Raw genomic sequence first — 9,523 nt, 5'->3', positions numbered from 1 at the left:
CAAAGAAGCAGAAGGTAACAAGTCTTGGCAAAGTTGTGCTCTGTTGGTGGACTTTAAAATGGTACAGCCAGTGTAGAAAACACTTTAGCGATTCCTCAAAAAGTTAAGAATAGAATTATCATATGATCCAGCAATTCCACTTCTAGGTATACACATAAAAGAATGGAAAGAAGGGGGCGCCTGGGTGGCTCAGTCGTTAAGCATCTGCCTTCGGCTCAGGGCGTGATCCCAGAGTCCTGGGATCGAGCCCCGCATCAGGCTCCCTGCTCTGCTGGGAGCCTGCTTCTTCCTCTTCCACTGCCCCTGCTTGTGTTCCCTCTCTCCCTGGCTCTCTCTCTCTCTGTCAAATAAATAAAATCTTTAAAAAAAAAAAAAGAAAGAAGAATGGAAAGAAAGGACTCAAACAGATACTTGCTTACCCATGTTCACAGCAGCATCATTCACAGTAGCCGAAAGGTAGAAGCAACTCAAGGGACCATAAATGAGTGAAATGGGAAGGAAAATGTATAAACGTATCAAGAGATATTCTTGAGGACGGAAAGTCTGTCAGCAGCTACAAAATGGATAATCACTGGAAACAGTATTCTAAGTGAAATAAGCCAGTCATGACAGAACAAATACTGTGCTATTCCACTTATATGAAGTACCTAGAGTAGTCAGATTCATAAAGACAGAAGGTAGAATGCCGGTTTCCAGAGGCTGGGAGAGGGAGGAACGGGGACTTATTGTTTCATGAGTATGGAGTTTCAGTTTGGAAAGACAGAAAAAGTTCTAGGGTTGCACAACAATGTGAATGTATTTGTCACCACTGAACTGTACGCTTAAAAATGGTTGTAACAGCCAACTTTATGTTGTATGTATTTTTCTTTACTGCATGAAATATCCTGCAACATTTTTTCGATTTTTAAAAACAAAGGAAAGAAATACTGTCACATGCAACAACATGGGATGAATTTTTTCTGAAAAATGTCCATTACGTTGCTCAACACCTGCCCTGCTGTGCATACTTAGTTTCTGGAAATTAGCACCTAGAGCCTGTGAGAAGGTTTTAGCGATAGCCATCCTGGGGACCCTAATGTGCTCCCCATCCTTACTCTAAGCTGCTACACACCCGAGGTCTTCCTCATGCCAGAAGAAAGGCAGTGTTAGATCCAAAGAACGGAATGCTTTTGCTTCCGTCCTTCCTCTAAGATACAGTTCACTTACTGTAATGTGTTTCTTGTGTTTGTGAAAGGAGTCCACTAAGAACCCAGGCCTTCCAATGTCCGGAAAGAGTCGGCAGCTTCGGTTTGCCAGGGGTGTCTGTGCTGACAGTTGGTTCGCCAGCCCTTTTCAGAATGGTTGTCGGAATCCTTTTTTTTTGGGGGGGGGGGAGGACCATCAAGGAAGACAGTCTTCAAGTTGGTCTTTTGACGGACTTCTCTCCTCAGCAGGGTCCCAAAGACTCCAGAACCAAAGGTGGCTTGGATCCCTAACTCTTTTTTTCAGTAGTACTAAGTGAGGCAAGATTTAGGCCTGATGCTGTCTTTCATATGCCTTATTCTTGAAGGTGTGGACCTGGGGGTGAGAGGAAACTCTTCTATTTGCACCCAGTAACCTCGTGCTCCAGCCAAACTGAGCAGTGTGCTATTCCCCAAGCACTTTCCCACCTCCCGCATTTGTGCAGGAGCCTTCCTTCAGCAGGAGCGCCCTTTTGCACTCTCTCTCCAATCCCCACAAGTCCAAATTCAACCCTTTCCTCCATGATTCTTTACCTAACACTCACAGTTGCAGGTAATGTCTTCCTCTTCCAGAACCCCATAGCAATGCCCAGTTTTTTGCATTTAGCATTTTCTACCTTGTATATTAGGTACTGACATTTCCATCTTACCTCCCGTTATAAACTCCTTCCAAACAAGGTCTCTGTCTGATTTCCTTTGGCACCCACTCCAGCCCCACAGAATGTTAGTTCAGGTCTTTCTCATCATGGGAAGTCAATAAATAACTCACAAATGAATGAATATACATGAAAAAAACAATGAATGAATGTGCAAAATCCTACAAGAGAAGCCCAGCAAGCCTGGAAAAAAGCTGTGCCAGCAACCATTCGCTTTCAAATGCTCCTGCTTCTGGCCCCGCCCCTGCCATCCCTGGGAGGATATGCCATCATCTTCAAACCCCTGACCCTCTTGAGCCTCTGAAGCAATAAGAAGGCCCATGGCCCCTCTCTGAACACATCCATCCCCGTGCCTTTCAATCACTTCAAACAGGAAAGTCCAGATTCCACCAGTGAAGGAGCCTGAATATGGATCACAACTTTTCCAGGTGTTTCCTGGAGCCCTATGGTTCCAGAAGCTGAAGGGAATATGAAGAGGAAACTGGGATGGCAAGGCCTTGGAATGCACCCCCCCACACACACACACACTTGACAGAGCCGCTTGAAATCAAAGGACTAAAGTTCTGTGTCTTCCTCAGAACAAACACTAGATGTTTCCATCACCTGGAGCCATCAGCGTTGCCCCTGCTTCCAAAGCTCTGTCGGGCTGCTGGCCCTCAGCCTAATTAGCCCAGGAGCCCCATCGCTCTGCAGGAAACTCCTCTACAGGCCAGGCTACTGGCCAGTTTCCCCAAAATGCAGAAAGTCAGGCTACTCAACAGCTCTCCAACCCCAGGCAGCTGCTCAGCCAGCCAACTCGAGCGATTCCTCCCTGTCCTGACCCCAAGATCCCCTCCACACTTCCTCAGAGATTCCCTCACTTTGACTAGGGCAAAGTCACCAAGAAAATGGTAGTCAGTGTCTATTTGCCCAAAAGTACATTTTGCAAGTTAGTCTTGCAAGGCATTCTCCTAGCCTCTGAGGCAGTACAAGTACTTCAAGTCTAACTATCCCCCTACCTAAGAGACAGAAATAGTAGCTGCAATCCCCAGGGACAGGGAAAGTCAGGGCCGGAATCCAGACTCTGCAGCTCTCCTCCCACCAAACTCAGCTAACGTGGATTAACCAGCTCTCTCATTTCAGGGAGTTTCAGACATCACTGTTGCATGGACAGGCACCCTTGCACAGACATCACCCTGGCACGGACTCCACTGTCATGTGTACTTCAGCTTTGCACATACCTCTCTACGGCACCGACATCACTGCTGCACAGTGGGTAAGAGAATGGGCTCTGGAGTCGTCCGGATTTGCATTCCAGGTGCTTAATTAACTAGCTTTGTCAATTTCCTTAACCTCCCTAATCATCAGTTTGCCCATGTGTAAAGTGGGTAGTTGAGAAAAGTGCAAGAGATCATCACAGTGGCAGGCTTCTTCTATACATATAGTAGCTTAATTTTTTTTTTAAGATTGATTTGAGAAAGAGAGAGAGCACCAGCAAGAGGGGCAGGGAGAGGGAAAGAGAATCTCAACCAGACTCCTCCCTAAGCCCAATGTGAGGCTCGATCTCACAACCCTGAGATCATGACCCTGAGCTCATGACCCTGAGATCACGACCTGAGCAGAAACCAAGAGTCTGACGCTTAACGGACTGAGCCATCCAGGCGCCTCCATATAGTAGCTCTTGTTAAAGAAGGTAAGTTCTTTCCTACAACTCAGCTATCTGATAACTGCTGTTCCGCCTTACTCTTAACAAATAGCGTGACACTGGAGATGTGTCTATTTCACATCTTAGTAAAACTACCTCGTTCATTATTTTCTCAGCCTAGCTGACATTTTTCATTTCAACTAAGGACATCTTAATGAAGCCTTTGCCTTCATACTTGGTCAGATTAGTGCACACACATGCACATGCTCACACTCTTTTCCTCCTACCAATGCCCCTCCACCCTAATGCCCAGGGCACCCTTTCCAGATGTCAATTAAGGAGAGAAAGAAGTCTCATCCTCCATTTACCCTCCAATACCTTGGGAGGGGTAATTAAATTTAATCTAATAAAGTGGTCTGGTAGACAAACAAAAACTATAACCCAAACTGTTTATGCCCACAGGAAGGAGCCCCACCCCCAGGAATTAGCTCTGTTCTCCCACAACATAAGATGTGGTTTTCAGCCTCTGAACATCTGCTCTAGTAAGGTGAGATGTGTCTTAACTCAAAACCAGCAGCTGTGCTTTCAAATGGTCCAGCGCACAACCACAAAACTGTCTGTCTTGCTCCCTATGAACGCTATAAAAAGTCGACTATACATACATATTTCTTCAAATTCACTGAGACCAAAAAAAAAATCAGCTATCTCACAGACTATCAATAAAATAACTCAAGAAAGCCCAAATAAAAACAATAAGCATTTAAAATATACTCAAATGAAGCTTAAAGATTTGTTTTTTACATTATAACTCATTGTGATTAGCCAAACCCTTTTGCAGTGCTCATATGTGCTAGTTGTTCACTGACCAGGTTCAACGATAGGTCTCCCTGCAAATGCTAAGAATATACCACCAGGTCACTCTTCTGCCAAGGTACAAGCAACACAGCACAGGGGAGCCATCGAGGACTCTAGTTTTGAATGTCTAAAAGTGTGGAGAATAACAGGTGAACGCATACTGTGGGAATGTGCCCATCACCCAGCCCCCTTCACCAGTTAGTTATCAAATTTTGCCAATTCAAGGACTTTTGCAAAATAGATTTATGTCTTACACCATCACCTGCAGTGTGTGTTTTCACAACAACGGCAACGACAACATGGCACTAGGCAGTCATGAGGCAGAGGAAGGACCGGATTGAGTCTCAGAGGTCTGGGAGGACGGCACTCTCTGTTCTGGCCAGGTGTAAACTGCAAAGTGTGTTGCCTTGAGCTGAAGTCACTAGTGTCCAGGTGCTGAGCGCAGCTGGGGAGAATGTCTTCTCAAGTTGTACCCTACCCCCCCACACACACTCCTGGGAAACCAGCCTGGGGCAGCTGCAGCCCATGCTAGCTACCTCCGACTCACTCGCAGGGGATCTTTTTTCTCCCATCGCCCCCCACTCTCCTCTCCCCCTCCCCGCCCTGATAAAGAGGAAATCAGCTTTCCCGTCAGGGCTGCATCAGCCAAGACTGTGATCTGGTGACGATTCCAGGTAGGTACAGGGGGCGCACTAACATTTGCTGAGTGCCCGCTATGGGGGGCGGGGGGGTGTCCCACTTTACGGCTGCGCTTCTCTGTCCTCACTAGGGTTTTATAACCACCCTGGAAGCCTGGGGAGAAATGCCTGTGATCACCCCATACCAAACAGTTCATAGAAGCATCCCTTTATAGCGGTCCTTTCGACAGCCCCCTACGCCAGGCACCGCTGTGCTCGGATATGATGTGCACGGTCAGTGGCGCGCACGGGATTTAGAGGCAGGGCTGTCTCGCTTCCCACTGGCCACAGCCCCAGACGCTAGTGTCTCCTGGCTCGATTTAGGCCGCTAGTTCCCTTCTGGCCCTGCCTCCCAGATCGAGCCCATAGTGGGTAATTTCTAAGTATCTTAAGTTGAAAGAATGAAGGAATATAGCAGCTTCTAGAAATTGAATTAGAGGGGCGCCTGGGTGGCTCAGTCATCAAGTGTCTGCCTTCGGCTCAGGGCATGATCCTGGAGTTCTGGGATCAAGCCCCAGGCTCTTCCGCTGGGAGCCTGCTTCTTTCTCTCCCACTCCTCCTGCTGTGTTCCCTCTCACTGGCTGTCTCTCTCTCTGTCAAATGAATAAATAAAATCTTTAAAAAAAAATTTGAATTAGAGAGGTAAATATATCCAAGTAGCTCAGATTAGTGAAATCATCCGACTGCAAATGTCATTCAGTCTAATGAAGAAAAGTGCAATCTTACATTCTTTCAGGAGGGATAAAAGGCTCACCCTATTATCTTTTCAAATGTTTCTTCTGCCACCTTGTCCCTCTCTTCTTATTGGGATTCCATTACATGATGGTTAGTTCGGTATTGTCCCACAGCTCTTGGATGATCTATTCTGGCTTCCCCTTCCTTCCTTCCTTCCTTCCTTCCTTCCTTCCTTCCTTCCTTCCTTCCTTCCTTCCTTCCTTCCTTCCATCTTTTCTTCTTTGTCTTTGTGCTTCAGTCTGGACAATTACTACTGACCATTCTCTAAGTTTCCTGTTGAGTAAGTCTCCTAATGAGCCATTCAAGTTATTAGTCTTTCACCATGGTTTTCATCTCTAGCATTTCTATTTGGTCCCTTCTAGTACTTTCTATGTGTCTGCTGATATCCTTCCTATGGTCATGCCTGTTGTCTGTCTTGTCTGCTAGCGATTTTAACATAGCTGTCATAATTATTTAAGTTGTTTTTCTGAGGATTCTAACATGAGGCATATCTGAGTTCAGGTATATTGAGTGCTTTGTCTCTTGACTGTGTGATGTGTTTCTTTGCTTCTTTGTGAGTGTTGGAATTTTTAGGCGAGTAGACACTGAGGTAAAAAGTTTCGTGTCTGGCTGCGTGAATAACTCTTCCTTATGTAAGCTTCTACTGGAAGGAATTGAGTCAATCTAGTCAGGAGTTAACCTGGGTTTTATTTATTGTTGCTAGTTACTATCAATGTACCTGAGGCTTTAAAGTCCCGTGGCATTACCTTGTACTTAGGGCTGGGCTTGGGTTAGCACAAAGGGTTTCTCGTTGTTCTGTTGCACTTCAGCCTTTGGCTTTGCCTGTGAGCCTGAACCTCAGTGAGATTCTCTATCCTCACTTCTGTGTCCTCCCCTCCAGCAGTAGACGGCTGTTATTTATTACTCCGTTCCTGCTATCCTGGGGGTGGGAAGTGGGGAGACACTTTCTATTGTCCATAGTCAGCCCCCATCTTACGCAGGCGTTATAGCCTTTGGTCTCAGGTGTGGGGCTATGGCAGTGATCCTGTCTTTGCCCTAGTGGCAGAAGACCTTTTCCTGTCTCTTCCCAAGAAATACTGTTGGTTTTTTTCTCTTCCCTTCTCACAGCTACAATATGTCTTCATCTATGCCCTGAGGGTGAGTGTTTGCTACCTTTTCCTCAACAGCTTAGGGTTTTTGCTCTGTGAGGAAGATAGGAGCAAAGCATCCTGGCAATGCCTCATGCCCTTCCTGCAGGGGTGGCTGCTGTGCTCCCTGGCACCAAAGGAGGCCTCTCCCCAGTCTCCTGCCTTACCTCTTAGCTCTCTCATGGTGCGGCCCATGGAGAAAAGCCTGCTAGCCAGTATCAACTCTCCTGTCTCTATAGCTCCCAAGGGCCCAATACCACCTGCTAACCCACGCACAGCCCTTAGCAACTGATTTTAAAATTTAACTGAATTCTTCTGATCACCTCCTATAATGTCCAGCATCTCTTCCTATTGTGCTTTGCTCCAGGCAAGCAAGCCCCAACTCTCCCTGGAAGTACCTATCTTCCCTTAGATTTCAGCCTACCTGGTTGACCTTGCAGGCTCAAGTCTGAGAAATTCAAGAAAAACTATGATTTTGTAGATTATCCAGATGTTTCTTTGTTGCAAGGGTGAAATGAGCCCTCTTTCCCACGTTCTGCATCCTACGCAGAAGCCGGAAGTCTGCAGCCAGAGTGCTACAAGGATCAACTCCACGTATATTGAAACTTCCGAGAATGAAGACAGAAGTAGGTGTAAAGATGGTCACGAGAAGCTAGGATTGAAAATTGTCAAATGAGAGGGTTTTCTCAAAAAGCTAAATACAAAATTGGTACCATATTACATATGGTAATATGACCCGCCATCTCACTCCTAGGTATATAGCCAAAAAACAGGGACTCAGATACTTGTACCCCAGTATTCACTGCAGCATTATTCACAATAGCCCAAAGGTGGAGACAACCCAAAGGTCCACAGCTGAGCGGATAAACAACATGCGGCATACGCATACAAGGAAATACTATTCATCCACAAGAAGGAGTGATGCTCTGATACGTGCTACAACTGAATGAACCTTGGAGACACCATGCTAAGTGGCATAAGCCAAACCAAAGGCAAATATGGTAGGATCCCACTTCTAGGGAACATCTAGAATAGACAAATTCGTAGGGAGAGAACATAAATTAAAGATGAATGGGGGGGGGGCTGAAAGGAGAGGGGATTGCGTAATTATTGCTTAATAATTACGGAGTTTCTGTTTAAAGCAACTAAAAAATTTTGGAAATAGATACTGGCACAACATTGTGAATGTGACTGATGCTGCCTCAAACGGTTAAAAAGGCAAATTTTATGTGACATATATTTTACCACAATTCTAAAAATTAATAGTTATATATCAAAAACCATCGAATTGTACATTTTTTATTGAAGTATAGTTGACATACAATGTTATATTGTTTCGGGTGTACAACACGATGGTCTGACAATAATATGCATTAAGCTGTGCTCACCAGGTTAAATGTAGTCACCTGTCACCACACAACATCCTTACAATATTAGTGACTGTATTCTCCGTGCTGTACTTTTCATCCCCGTGAATTACTTATTTTGTAACTGGATGTATAAAACCCAATCTTGTTTGTACCTCCTAATCACCTCCACCTATTTCACCCATCCTCCCAGTTCCCTCCCCTCTGACAACCATCAGTTTGTTCTCTGTTTATGATTCTTTTTTTGTTTTTTGTTTGGGATAAAGAAGATGTGTGAGATATACCATACACACACACGTGCACACACACACACACACACACACACACACACACACACACATACACAGTGGAATATTACTCAGCCATCAAAAAGAATGCAATCTTGCCATTTGTGACAACATGAATTGTACATTTTAAACGGGTGAATTGCATGTTGTGTAAATTATATACCTCAATAAAATGGTTGTAAAGAAGACAGAAAGAAAACAAGCAGGACTGTCCCAGTGGTAGCAGTAGATGTAATGGCAGTGGGGTGGTTAGGGATCTAGCAGGGTGACACAGAGCCAGGGGCTAGGGAAGTGGGGAATGACAATGGTCTGGTAGCTTCATTGCCTAGAAAACCCACCACATAGAAACCTCTGGCCCTACACCATATCTAACTGACTGAATTATGACCAGAAAGATGTGATAAATACCTCATAACAAAGTTCTCATGACAAAGTTCATGACAAAGTTCACTCTAAGCCCCAAATTCAGAAAATCAAAAAAGTTACAATTACCCCTCTCCCAGCTGCCCCACTTCGGGGAAATCCTACTCCCGCACTTGTAAGGCAGAAATGGAAAGTTTTCAACAAATACATGAAGAATTAATGAATGTGCAATTACATGAATTATGTAAATTGTATAAATAGTATTATACAAACAGTATTTCCATTGTAAACCTTGGCTTACACAGTTGGGATAAATACGTGAAAACCCAATCCTGTTTTTGCGTTGGTCTAATTTACAAGGCCAGTCCCCACTCCACGTACCACTCCCAATTGTTTTGGCCTGAGCTCGCTGAGAGGAGAGATTATGTGCTACCACTTTCTTCAGCATCGTAATACTTGGGAAGGGGGTGAGGCTGGTGTGGAGGGAGAAGAGGAATGTCGAGGAGAAGTACCCGTCCAAGGGTGCATAGCTGGGCAGGAAAACCTCTTGGCAACAAGAGCAACTGATTGCTCAGACAGTCTTCCAAGGGCTCCAAGAATTACTGCTTCAAA

Source organism: Ursus americanus, chromosome 5 (assembly GCF_024610735.1).
Source record: "Ursus americanus isolate L20-20 chromosome 5, mUrsAme1.1.p, whole genome shotgun sequence".
In the NCBI taxonomy this organism is placed as follows: domain Eukaryota; kingdom Metazoa; phylum Chordata; class Mammalia; order Carnivora; family Ursidae; genus Ursus; species Ursus americanus.
This window is presented reverse-complemented; position numbering follows the sequence as displayed.